This window comes from Lithobates pipiens, unplaced genomic scaffold (assembly GCF_037356315.1).
Source record: "Lithobates pipiens isolate NorthernLeopardFrog02 unplaced genomic scaffold, aLitPip1_a1.2 Scaffold_10, whole genome shotgun sequence".
Classification (NCBI taxonomy): Eukaryota; Metazoa; Chordata; class Amphibia; order Anura; family Ranidae; genus Lithobates; species Lithobates pipiens.
This window is the reverse complement of record NW_027507686.1, coordinates 164,208,765-164,222,501: the sequence shown is the minus strand read 5'-3', so window position 1 is coordinate 164,222,501 and position 13,737 is coordinate 164,208,765. Positions and strand designations below refer to the sequence as shown.

Below are 13,737 nucleotides of genomic sequence, written 5' to 3'. Positions count from 1 at the left end.
GGGTTTCACAGGGATGGACCACAGCCCTAAACCTGTATAGCATCCTGTGGCTGATTACATGCAGTGCTGAGGTGAGAATCTGTGCAGGATCCAAAACATAAAGCAACATTATAGGCTGTCCCCACAGTGTGAGGTCGGAGTATGGCTCCCTTTTAGAGAGGTTGTGCTAATCCAGAAGCACTAGTTATTTTTTGTGGCATTAAAAAACAGTGAGGAGTTGAAGAATTTAAAGATAAAATATAAAACAAAAAAATAATAATAATAAACCAGTTATGCCAAGAGTGATTTCTCTATGAAGGAGAAGAGGTCCATTTCCTTAAGAAACTAACAAACACTGTCCTTGAGAGCTTGCCAGTGTCCAATCACCCTGAAGGCATTAGCCAATACCCCAGGGTCTATAAAAAATGTACCAGTGTCCTGTGCAAATAATTATACAGGATATATTCTTGTGCTAAATCAACTGAAGTACAGCTAAAGCAAACGCATGCATTTTGGAGAAGAGAGCATAGGAAAGGACTAAAACTCTGGCAAAAGTAATGGTTAAAACACCGGGCAGGTTTTTCTTTTTACCATGTCAATTGGGGAGATTGCCCTTCCTGTCCTACAAACAAAACTGATAGAGGAAAAAAATGGCCTTTGTCACTGGAAAAGTTCAAGGTCCATAAAAGACATGGATGAGCGAGTTTGGAGTTGAGGAACTTGGCTGGTCTTCACAAAGTCCTTACCTTAACCCGATAATACACTTTTAGGATGAATTACAGTGCAGACTGTGAGCCAGGCCTTCTCATCCCACATCAGTGCCTGGCCTCACAAGTGCACTTTTGGAAGAATGGTCAAACATTCCCATAGACACGCCTAAATCTTGTGTACAGCCTTCCCAGAAGAGTTGAATCTGTTAAAGCTGCAACAAGTGGGGCCAACTCAATATTGAACCCTACAGACTAAGACCGGGATGCCATTAAAGTTCACGTGCATGTAAAGGCAGATGACAATATAGTGTATCTTAAATTAATAAAACTTTTTCTTTAGTTTTGGATAGAGTGGAGAGGGATTAGAACACCTGTCAATGCTCCCTATTAGGGAGATTCTCTCTCTCTATTTGTCGGGTTTACCATCATCATTGAAAGAGAAGGAAAATCCCAAATGTTGGGCTATTACCTAACAGTTAAAGAGGTAAACTCTTCCAATGAGGACGCCAGTTCTGCTGAGCCTGGTGACAAGGGATTACCTCACCCTTAAAGCGGGAGTCCACCGGGACTCCGCGTTTTTTTTTTTTTTTTTAAAGCCAGCAGCTACAAATACTGCAGCTGCTGACTTTTAAAATAGTGACACTTACCTGTCCAGCGCGCCCGCGATGTCGGCACCCGAAGCCGATTGCTAGGTCGTCTGTCGGGTCCTGCCGCCGCCATCTTGGGTATGGGAATCAGGAAATGGAGCCTTTCGGCTTCATTTCCCGGTTCCCTACTGCGCATGCACGAGTTGCGCTGCGCAATAAGGACGCTCCCCGCTGCCTCTGGGAGCTGTGTGTTTCCCAGCAGGCAGCGGGGCACTTGCGGGAAGGGGCGGGCACTTGTGGAAAGGGGCGTAAGTTACGCCCCTTTCCGCAGAGAGCTGTCCCGGAAGTGGGTGCAGTTACCTGGATTATCCAGGTAACTGCACCCCCCTCCCCCTGAAAGGTGCCGATTGTGGCACCGGAGGGGGGGGGGGGTTCCGATGAGCAGAAGGTCCACTTTAGGGTGGACCTCCGCTTTAATGTTTTGGCCATAGGAGCAGGAAATTGAGAGAAATCTCTCCAAACACAAAAAAGCCAACAGGGATTAGAACTCTCTAGCTAACATGTAAAAAAAAGTTTTACCTTTAGTTCTACAGGTGTGTGTGTGTGTGTGTGTGTGTGTGTGTGTGTGTGTGTGTGTGTGTGTGTGTGTGTCTCTCATCAGCATCAAAGTGTTTTCAGCCAAGCAAGCTGCCATCTTTGCCTCCGTTTAACCTACAAGTGCCATGATGCTGCACCTGTGATCAGTTATTACACCAGCTGTTGGATGGTTTGACAGTTTGGTTGAGAGCACAACCAATGAGAGCGTTGTTACATTTCCAGCACATGCTAAAAGGCTGCATGTTTTTTGTGCATTGTGAGAGCGCGCAATTTTGCATGCATTCCCACAATGCACAAGTGTGAATGTAGCCCTACAAGTGCTTGTAAAAGCAGGGTTTTTTTTTTTTTTTTTTAACCTCAATTCATTCTTTGCATTAAAAAGGGTTGCAAGCCCCTTGTGTTTTTTTTCACCTTAATGCATCCTATACATTAAGGTGAAAAAACACCTGGCAGTGACCGGCCCCCCAGCCCGCCCACCGACCGAAGGTGCAATCTCAGGACTTCACTGGCAATCTGTGTCCGTATTCACATTTCCCGATTCACCAGCTCAGAGGTGGAGAATCGGGCAGTGAAGAGAGAGAGAGAGAGAGAGATTATATATATAATATAAATTATATGAGAGATCGATCTCTCTCTCTCATATTTTATTTATATATAATAAGAACGGACCCCTCGAGTGTTTTAGTGAATTTCTGGTACTGCAATCTCGCCATGTCTCGCCTGATTCCAATATCGGGGTGTTCGCCACTGTGTTTGTAGATTGTTTCACTTGATAAAAGGAGAGGCGATCTACACCACTTCATAAAACTGGCACCCAGGAGGAGGAGATCTCCTCTGTGAATGCTGTAGAATTGAGCAGTGGATATTTTCCGCTGCTTCATAAAAACGGACACCCGGTGAGAAGCTGCAACAGGGGCTGAGTTGCATCAGAGCTTTTGAATGCATTTAAAAATTGCAAAAACTCCAGAATGGACATGATTGTTTCTTCTCTGTGCCAGCATTTCTGTCCAGGAAGTAGATGCTGACCATGTATGATGGCTGAAAAAGATGGCGATTAGAACATAAAGGCGATTTTAGAGGTAAGACTGATCTCTCCAAATACTGAACAAAAACCCAAATATAGATAACTTAGCATGCATACACAATTTGAAAATTATTTCTGATGCTAGGTCCACTTTAAAGCTCCATGCACACTAGCTTTTTTTTCTGCTCCTAGAAGATAGTGTTATCCTATTTTTTTCAAGCACACAATTTTAGTCCTTAGTGGAGTAAGTTAACAATGTTGCAGCATTTCCTAGAAACATTCACATTTTGACATTTGACTTCCTGTTGTACGTAATTACTCTTTTAGACACGCAATGCTAGGGTACACCTAAAAATCAGAAGAGACGAGATGGACAACTGTAAATGAGCCAATCATGAACATGATCTGACCTCTATTTCTGGATTGAATGTTCTAGGGCAGTCACCTCCTCCCTGTCCCCTCTTAACACAGGTCAGAGCAGTATTTCTCAACTTTTTTCGAGTCAGGGCCCCCTGGAAAAAAGTATTCAGTCTGGGGCACCCCAGTTTGAGGCTTAGTTCAGATTACTGTGTGTTGGGGAGCTCATGCAAAAAAAGGACCATCTTCCCCCGCACTCCGTTTACCTCTACATGCCCATCTCTGCTCACCCCCACACCCTGACCCACCCTCTGCTCACCTGCACGCTCTCCACTTTTCTCACCTCTGTACCCTGAACCCCCCTCTCTGCTAAACTAAACTATTTACCCCAATCCCCCCCTTTGTCACAAATAGTTATATGTACCCCTGTGTGGCGATGGGTGATGACATTAACCGCGGCACCGGATGAACTACGTGAAGAAGTCACTGAAGTGTGGGCATTTGGAGGGCAAGCTGGTGGGCGAAGTCCCATCACAATGACATGTTTTGCATGCCTGCGCCTTGTCAAAGTCATCACCCGTCACCGCGCACGGGTGGCACCTTCATGGTTTCACAGTCTGTCTTACATTCTTCTGGCCCTATCCATTGGCACTGTGGTTCCCAAGATAGCACCCCCTGCACACTGGGTGGCTCCATGTTCTAGGTCCATCATCCTGCAACGAGCATTGAGGCTCAATTACCAGACACATCTCAGACGTCCTCTGTTGGAATACAGTAAGCAGGCTTAGCCACAGTTTCTCCTTTACATCTGACACTTGTTCTGGGTGAAGATTTTTAATATACATTGAAATAAAATTGATGTTTTTTATAGAAGTTGGTGTATCATCAGGTTATGTTACCCTCACATCCTAGACATTTAAAGACCACACAATCTGGATCCAAGCGCTTTCTGGAACAATTTCTTGCAGCTCAGCTACTGTATGCCTGCCTATTATCCATTACTAAAAGCACAATCTGTCTGTTTTTCAGATGGACCTGACTGAACCCTCCATTCTCCTCAGAGTAGCCGGATCTAAAACAAAAAAAAAAAAAAAGGACTTGTGTTCATTTACACACAGTTACCTCCAATCCAATCCGATCTGGCAAAAACCGGGTGTCCATTTACATCCAATTGCCCTTCGAGGAGAACGGGCAGTGTTGGTGTCCGCTCTACATAAGAGTACTGGTCACAGGTCTGGGTCGTGTGAAAGGGCCAAAAAATAAATAAATAAGAGCCTGGTAAATTGATTTTCACCCCCTTACAGTCACAATTACCACTGTAACTGATGGGGAGGGGCAGGAAATTATAAAGTCTGCCTCAGTTCATATAATAGCACAAATGTCATTAATGAATTTACTCTCTGAAATTAGGTGCCGCCAAGAGCAACCGATGCAGAAAAGCTTTTCTGGAGGTAAAGGGTGTTTCTTTTTTTTAATTAAACCAATGGAATACACTAAAGAAGCTGAAGGGACTTGAACTATAGAACTGCAACATGAACATTTGGGTTCCTTGGTGACCTGTTAAGATTTTGGAGTGTCTCTGTGCCAATTTATGTCCATTTAGCCAAAAGGTCAGATAGTGATACTGGATGAGAAGCCCTGGTTTCATAATTTATATTCCAGTTTCTTCCATAGGTGTTCAGTAGGTTTGAGGTCAGGGATCTGTGTAGGCCACTCAAGTTCCTCTACACAAAAGTCATCCCAGAACGTCTGTATGGACCCAGCTTTGGGCACAGGAGCACAGCCACGCTGGAACAGAAAAGGGCCTGTTCCTAATGATGTTGCCACAAGGTTGAAAGAGCAAATTGTCTTTGCATGCTGTAGAATCAGCAGTACCCATTACTGAAAACACCTAAACACGATTTGGAAGAGGTTTTTCATACTTTTGGATCTTAAGTGTAGGAGTGATGATCAGGTGCCCACAAAGGTTTGACTTTACAGTTTAATATTTTATGGCTATTATATGCATGTTTACATCTTGATAGCACTACAATATAGCTCTCAGATGTTGCAGACATGGTAGGGACTCAAGGTAGTTCAAAATGGCTACTGTGTCTCAAAACGGCATACCAGCATTTCTTCTCTTAGGGCTCACTACAGACGATTGAAGATATTTATGGAGAAAAACATTTTTTGTCCTCTACCCTGCATTTTTTTTTAAACTTGATCATACGAACAAAGATGTGTGTCTGAAAACTGGGAATCAGGGTGCAGTACAGCTAGCACTGCAATTTAAAATGCATACACGCACACACACAAAATAGAAGAAAAGACTGTACCATACCTGATGCACGGAGAGTAATCTCAGAGGATTCTTGGACCTGTGCAAATAAAATCTTACTGTTAATTCAGATACAAACCAGCAATCGGCATATTATATATCAACCTCACCCCTAATCTGTACACAGCAAAGTCTAAAGGATATGTTATATAAAGTACTTTTTATAGTACTACTTTCATATACAGCTACAGACATTCCAGTGCTCTCTGCCAATAAGGACAACATACGCGCCCAAAGAATTATTTCAGCAGCGCAAGTAACCAACATCTTGCCAAACTATAACAGCACGACATATCGCAGCACCTGTAAAAAGGTATAAGCTGTGGAGCCTTCACCTTATACTTACACAAAGTCATTGACCTGGAAAAGGCATGACGGATGGGAGTCTCAAACTCCCTTTGTTGCAAAATCGTTCTGAGATAGTAATCACTTCAGGATTAGTGGATATTTCTTCATTCTATACCAGACACTTTGCCAAATTAATAGGTAGGTAATGGAAACGTAAATCACTTTGGCAAAACCTATATATTATGTGGCAAAAGCTTTGGCATAACACACAATATATATTTTTCATGCGCAATAAGGCTTTTTGGTGAACATGCTTTCCAAGAAGAACTGCATTTTAGGCCTCATTCACACAGGGCCTATCAATGTGTAAGGTCTTCCATACAGCCTCATGCTGGCAGTCCCATTGGGACAAAGCCCCTGCTTCCAATTTGACATCCCTACAGGCACAGGTCTCTGAACACCACTGTAAGTTCAGGGTCACACACGTACACAGATGTCGGAGGCCATGTCCGTGCAGCTGCTGCATCCCAATGGACCTGAATAGTACTGCCTGCACAGAACACCTGTGCATCTCCGGGCATATGCTATAGTATACCCTGAACCAGGTCCAAGGTGATTGTTTTTAATGCAATAATTTAAAAACTAGTGTTACTGTAAAAAGCGATAATATATATATATATATATATATATATCAGGGCTCGACAAAACCCGGTCGCCAGGTCGCATTGGCGACTAGAAATAGCGACCTCGCGCCTGGGGCAGCACAGCTGGGGGTATCCTGTGTCTGTGGACCCCCCCAGCGTGATCGCGTCGGGCTGTTCCGCCGGCGGCCGAAAATTTAGGCCGCGGCTTTGAGGCCTTCTGTGGTCCTATGATTCCTTATGGAATCTGGCGCCCTCTTGTGGTCGCCGTTGGTATGACAAACCAGCAATGTTAATGAAGATTCCTCTGCCTGTATTATATTACCTGCCTCTTCTTCCCTTTATTTAGAACCCCCTAAACATTATATATATTTTTTATTCTAACACCCTAGAGAATAAAATGGTGGTTGTTGCAATACTGTCTGTCACACCGTATTTGTGCAGCGGACTTACAAACGCACTTTTGTTGGGAAAAATAATTTAGTTAATAAAAAAATAAGACAACAGTAAAGTTAGCCCAATTATTTTTTATATTGTGAAAGATAATGTTACGCCAAGTAAATTGATACCCAACATGTCACGCTTCAAAATTGCACCCGCTCATGGAATGGCGACAAACTTTTACCCTTTAAAATCTCCATAGGCGACGTTTAAAAAAATTCTACAGGTTGCACGTTTTGAGTTACAGAGGAGGTCTGGGGTAGAATTATTGCTCTCGCTCTACCGATCACGGCGCTACCTCCTATGTGTGGTTCGAACACCGATTTTATATGCGGGCAGGACAGGGCGCGTTTAAAAATTATTATTTTTTCTGCTTTATTTTAACTTTTTTTTTTCCACTGTTCTTTTAAAAAAAATGTTGTGTCACTTTTATTCTTATTACAAGGAATGTAAAAATCCCTTGTAATAGAAAAAGCATGACAGGTCCTCTTAAATATGAGATCTGGGGGTCAGAGAGACCTCGGATCTCATATTTACACTAAAATGCAATTGAAAAAAAAATTGTCATTTGAAAAAAATAAATAAAATGTCCCTCTAAGAGCTATGGGCAATGACTTGGAGACGGGGGGGGGCGGCGACGGCGCTGCTATCTTCCCCTCACTCGTCTCCATGTCAGGCCAGGGACAGGTCCGGATCGTCGTCACGGACCTGGCTCCTAACTTTTTAAGCTGGCTCCTAGATTCCAAGCAAATTTGTCAACCCCTGATATATATATATATATATATATATATATATATATGACAATCTGAACTCTCACCCTCTTCAAAAGATGACCAATGACTAGGACGGGGAAGACTTGAATGGCAAATTCTCTAGGAAAGGTATTTCAAAAAGCCGTTATCGTTGCTACAAAATAAAATAAAATTAAAATAATTTACTTACAAGAAGGTTGTAAACCCTCCTGTAGTCATTGTATCTATAGGTAAGCCTTATTCTAGGCACTGTACACATCACCTAAACGTGCGCTGTTTAGGAGATTTTACTGTATACTGCATTGATGACCTTATGACCGCCCGTGCCGTTTGTTCAGAAGTCAGTGCCATGACCGGCGGCTCCCGTGTGCATGCACGGAAGTGATGTCACACAGCTGGAGTTCGCTGCCCCAGAAGGAAGACTGGCAAAGATGGATGTGGCATACAGCGGGGACGACGTGGGCTTCATTTGCAGGTAAGCGTCACAAAATGTGCTGGTATGAGATGCGTACTATAACATTATGCCTTTACTTAACTTCCTTTTTAAGGTTAGACTAAACGCTGGTTTAATAAAAAAAAAAAAAAAAAAATATATATTATATATATATATATATATATATATATATATATATATATATATATATATATATATATATATATATATATATATATATATATATATATATATATATATATATATATATATATATATATATATATATGCACGCACACACACACACACACACACACACACACACACCCAAACATTATACATATTTTTTTTAGCAGAGAATCTAGAGAATAAAATTGTGATTGTTGCAATATTTTTTTATGTCACACGGTATTTGTGTAGCGGTGTTTTAAAACACAACTTTTTGGGAAAAGGGACACTTTCATGAATAAAAAAATAAATAAAAAAAAAAATAAAAAAAGAGAGAAACAGTAAAGTTAGCCCAATGTTTTTGTATAAATGTGAAAGGTGATGTTAAGCCAAGTAAATAGAAAAAAATCTCCATAGGCGATGCTTTAATTTTTTTTTTTTACGGTTACCAGGTTAGAGTTACAGAGGAGGTCTAGTGTTAGAATTATTGTTATCGCTCTGACAATTGCGGAGATACCTCACATGTGTGTGTAGTTTGAACACAGTTTACATATGCTGGCGCGACTTCCATATGCATTTTCTTTGCTGCGCGAGCTCGCGGCGACACTTTAAAAATGTTTTTTTTTTTCTTATTTATTAAAAAAAAAAAAAAAATTATAAAATTTTGATCACTTTTATTGCTGTCACAAGGAATGTAAACATCCCTTGTGACAGTAAAATCGGCGTCATTGGCAGCCGAGTAAACGGGAAGTGACGTCACTTCCGTGTTTACGATCGGGCCACTTATGGCTTTATTCCAGTCTGTCCCTAGTCGCCAGCAGCGGCGGTTTGTTGATCAGGGCTCCCGATTGAACGGGAGCCCTGGTAAGAGCGGCAGGAGGGGGGGGTGTCCCCTCCTGCATAACAGCCAAGTTGCTTTTAGCCGCATCGGTTGTTATAGCTGGAAAGCCAATCGCAGGCATTATCCCGGTATGACCCTCGGAAGCTGAGGTCGCATATCTGCATCAGTTCGGCGGGAAGGGGTTAAATCTGAACTCCATGTTTTGATACACTTTACATAGTTCATTTTGGCTAGCTTGGAGAGGCTGCTGGATGTGCAATATAAACTGTATGTAGCTTTCCGAGTTGAAGCCAAGACTTCCAGTCTCATAACCAGAACACAGTAAAGTCTATCACAGCACTGCTCAGCCAATGTACAAGGCACATCTAAAAGGTTTGGTGAATGGTAGTCGAAAACAATCAAAACCAGAAAGATACAAAAACAAAAATTACCTTTATTGGCATTGAAAATAAATTGCCATCCTGCTGTCACACATTCTTGGATTGCCAACGACAATGGACTTTTGCAGGTGGCTCTTTTTGGGTTGCAGAGAAGATGGTGAATGACATTCCATTGATTGCTGCTTGAATTCCAGATTGAACTGGTACCACGAGGTCTCATCCCCTGGAACGATGGTTCGCAAAAAAGGATGGTAATGCATGGTAATGAAATCTCCAGAGGTTTTCATCCATTTTTCTCTCTTTTCATCTGTCAGCTTGTGCGATACAAACTGGGAACAGATCTTCCACTTACCCAAATATTTGTGGACGATGGTGTGCACCATGTCTTTGCTAACGCCCAATTCCTCAGCCATCAGAGGTAGTCGCCAATCTTGTGCCAGCATTTCTCGCACTTGCGCAAACATGTCTGGGGTTCTGTTTGTTGGCAGCTGACCCAAACATGGCTCATCCCCAGTCATTTCCTTCCCATATAGTGAAAGCATTTGAACCAGTAGTAAACACATTTTCTGCTCACGGCTTCCCTCCCGTACACTTGCACCAACATTTCATGTGTCTCCATCATGGTTTTTCCTAATATGTAGAACTCGAAGTTCCCTCGTTGCTCCATTGCACTGTGACCCTACCTCTCACACAGACTATGTCAGACTTCCTGCAGCGGGTTTACCCTGACCATTACGTTTACTCCACTCTAGGTAGCCCCTCTCGACGTGTCTCAGGATAGCTACGTGAACATGTGTGCACCTGACCCACGTTGCCGTTGAGATATTGAACAACTCGCCAATCTTTTTAGGCACACCTCATTCTAGCAATGAATACAAAGCTTCCTCCGATTGGCTGAGTCAGAGGTTGTGACATCAGCCCCCCCCCCTCTCTCTCTCAGACTCAGAGGAAGCTTTGTATGCATTGCTAGAATACATTGCTTTCTCTGAATAGCGGAGCGCCGCTGTGATAAACTGTGTCCTGGGTATGAGACTGGAAGTCTTAGCTCAAACATGGAACACAGTGCGGTATGCTGCAAGTAGCCACAGGTACATAAAGATTATACCACACATCCCGCGGCAGCGCATGTTAGTAAGGGAAAGAGTATCAAAAGATGGAAGTTCAGCTTTAAAGCTTTTCTACTGCTCAGTCTACTGCAGATTCCTTTTTTGCTGCTGTGACCTGGACTTACTGTTAGAGGGTGTCTACATTCATTTTCTATGGTTCCACTGTATGAAGGAACATCGCCACCCTCTCGTCAGAGATAGACTATGGGATGTGTAGTGTGCATTGAACAGTGCACATGACCACAACGAACATGCACTGTTCATTCCAATTGAATGAATTGAGAGGGAAAAACGCTGAGGTTCAGGATCTCTTGTAAGACTTTACAATTTCAACATGGCGGATCCCTCCAGCAACTGCCTATATCCCTGCAACATGACTGACCAACCTGTGCACCCTCCTCTTCCCCTAAGGAGGGAACAAGCATGGCTCGAAAACATGTTGGGCTTATCCTGTGAACAATTCAAAGGATCTAGCCATACACAACTAAAAGGCCAGTCCAGTGTTCCAGTACCAAGAGTAGTGGGGTGTCCGATCAAGTATTGTACACTGCTATGCCAAATGCTCCAGGTGATCAGCATGCGTTCCACAGAGGGAAGAAGTGATGTCAGTGGTTTGGAGACTGGAAGTTCAACACGTTTCGCCTCCAGGGTGGCTTCAAGGACAATGTGGATGCCTGTTTAAGTCTGGTTTCTTGTAAGTAGCACCTAGCCAGCGCAAACTTCCCTATAACCATACAGTACTTCACCATTAGTTCCTTCTTTGTCTTCCACATACAAATATGATTGAGCACCTTTGAACGTTAATGGAAGTCATCACTGTGAGAGGCTTTAGTGAAATCCTTGTGCCCCATAATTGATCCCATTGATCTCAGCTTTTCTGACCCCAGAGTGACTCAGTGAGTGAGGTCACAACAGGGGAGTGTGGCACATGGCGCCGTTCTTGTTTGTGGAGCACCAGCAACAATATTGGAGCACTTATGGACTTTTTGAGCACTTAGCACTTTATTTCAGAGATATTATTTGTATAAATACATTTTTATACAATGTTCATTTGCACTTATTCACCATAGTCTGCAAGCGCTGTTTTGATTGATCCTTCTAAACGCTTTTTATTGACTATGTGACTGACATGAATTTTTGGTTACCTCTTATGTTGCCTAGGGTCATCTTTGTTAGACTTTACAAGGAAAGGGGGGGGGGGGCCCACACAGAGAGAAGTTTCATGAAAAAATTATTACAGGGCCATTAAGCGGTGGATGCATATGGATCGTTTTTTAGATGACTAAGGACAGCAATTTTATTTTACCATTAAAGCATTCACCGACTCCAGTGCGAAAGGTTTGGATTTTGCTATAGGGAAGCCAATACTCTCCCGCGTGCATTTTGCGGACAGCAGTGTACAAATCAAGGACAAACCTTACAAAATGGGGGGGGGGGGAAATAAAACACAAACACACTACTGCTGTCATCTTCTATATTCAACATCAGGTCTCAGAGATCCATAAAAAATACTTGACTACCACTGTATTATGAAAGTCTCCAGGGATAGAGGATGGATGGAGTCAGGCCAAGATTGGTTTCTGAACATAAGCAGGAAAATCTTATACTTGTGGCACAATGCTCACATACGTATCACTGTAATATAAACTCACAGAGGAAGGGTTGTGACCATAGGATGTTTAGCTGCAGCCTGCATTTAAAACACAGAAGGGTTCACGGTCAAAGGGCAGGTCCAAAATTAGGCACACAAATGAATAGAGACAAAAAACAAGAGAAGGCAAATTCAGACCCCAGGCCCAGTACTGGCTTCTCCTAGAATATTTTGATCGCTCTTTGTATGTGTATACATGGGCTGCATGTCGGGAGACAACAGCCGGTTCAAAGAAGACAAAAAAAAAATAAAAAAATAAAAATAACACACTTTATAGTGTGTACCTGGCTTAAAACTCTCCCTTGGCCCCTGTCCTACTGATGTGCACATGGTCTCCAGGGCTATACATCATGCTACTCTAGACCAAGCTGGTGACTCTTTGCTCAGAGCGGTAGGGAGAACTGAGCGATCAGCAGTGTTTTAATCACTCAGTCCTCAGCCTTAGAGACAGCAGGGGACAGATGCAACAGTGCATCGATTCACACAGGATCAGGCAGCTCCTGAAGTGCATTACAGCTCCAGTAGCTGTCAGTTCTCGACTGTGTTAGGGGGCAGCATGGCGCGCAATTCAGCACATCACACCCAGCTCATGTTTTTCTTATTTTTTTGTATTTGTACAAACTTTATTTGAAGTGTACAAAGTACACTTTTTAAAGGCAGCTGTGCAATGGGCTGCTGTACAGTGTTGTGCGATAAAATACAATACAGCATGTCTGCATTGTATCGCAGCTCGCTGCAGCGCAACTCTGGGCTGTGTTGCCTTGTGAATGGAACACACAGTAAACAATTGTTTTCTGTGTTTCCTTGTGGTGACAGATGTATATATTGTTGTAAAACACGCCTGTCACTGTAGGGTGTGAATTCCAGTGGTGTCCAGAAGTGACCAATGCGGATAGAGGACAGAGGAGACGTCAGGTTTGAAAACATCTGGTTTATATGATCAGATGACAAATTCATGCAGAAATCAAGACTATTTGTAGGGCTTCACAAACTGTTTAAAGATTTATGATCCTGGAACAAAATTCAACTGTTAGCGGAAAAATATATATATACTGTTCGTTCCTAAATAAGAAAACTGATGTCTCCATAAGCACTCAGAGTCCACATAGACAATGCAGTTTGGTGGGATGCATTTCCAGGAATGTCTATCATTCTCTGTAAGCAGTACACGTGTATCAATATCTTTAGAGTGTGTAATGGGAAGTCCAGCAGGGAAGCCCATTCCTTCCTCCCAGCCCCTCCCGCTATTCCCAGGAGACTCCTTGTGTTTCCTGAGGTGGGCAGCTTTGATAGTAAGTAGGAATAATGAACAACAGTTGCAGATCATACATTCGGTGGTACTAAGAATTTGCAGTCTTCATCGGAGGGTTACTGAACCATAGAGGGGAAAAAAAAAAAAAAAAGGGGGGGGGGGGGGAGGGGAGAAGAAGTTGTTAGCATTGATCCCCTACCCATTGCTCCT

The 13,737-nt window shown here is 42.8% G+C and overlaps 1 protein-coding gene across 1 annotated transcript in view; it reads right to left on the bottom strand.

Annotated features, from left to right (window-relative positions):
* HRAS (HRas proto-oncogene, GTPase) overlaps positions 1-13,737 on the bottom strand; it is a gene marked incomplete in the record, with an annotated part of 155,612 nt that overhangs the window by 114,857 nt on the left and 27,018 nt on the right. The window contains 1 exon segment of the mRNA XM_077459086.1: positions 5,578-5,614.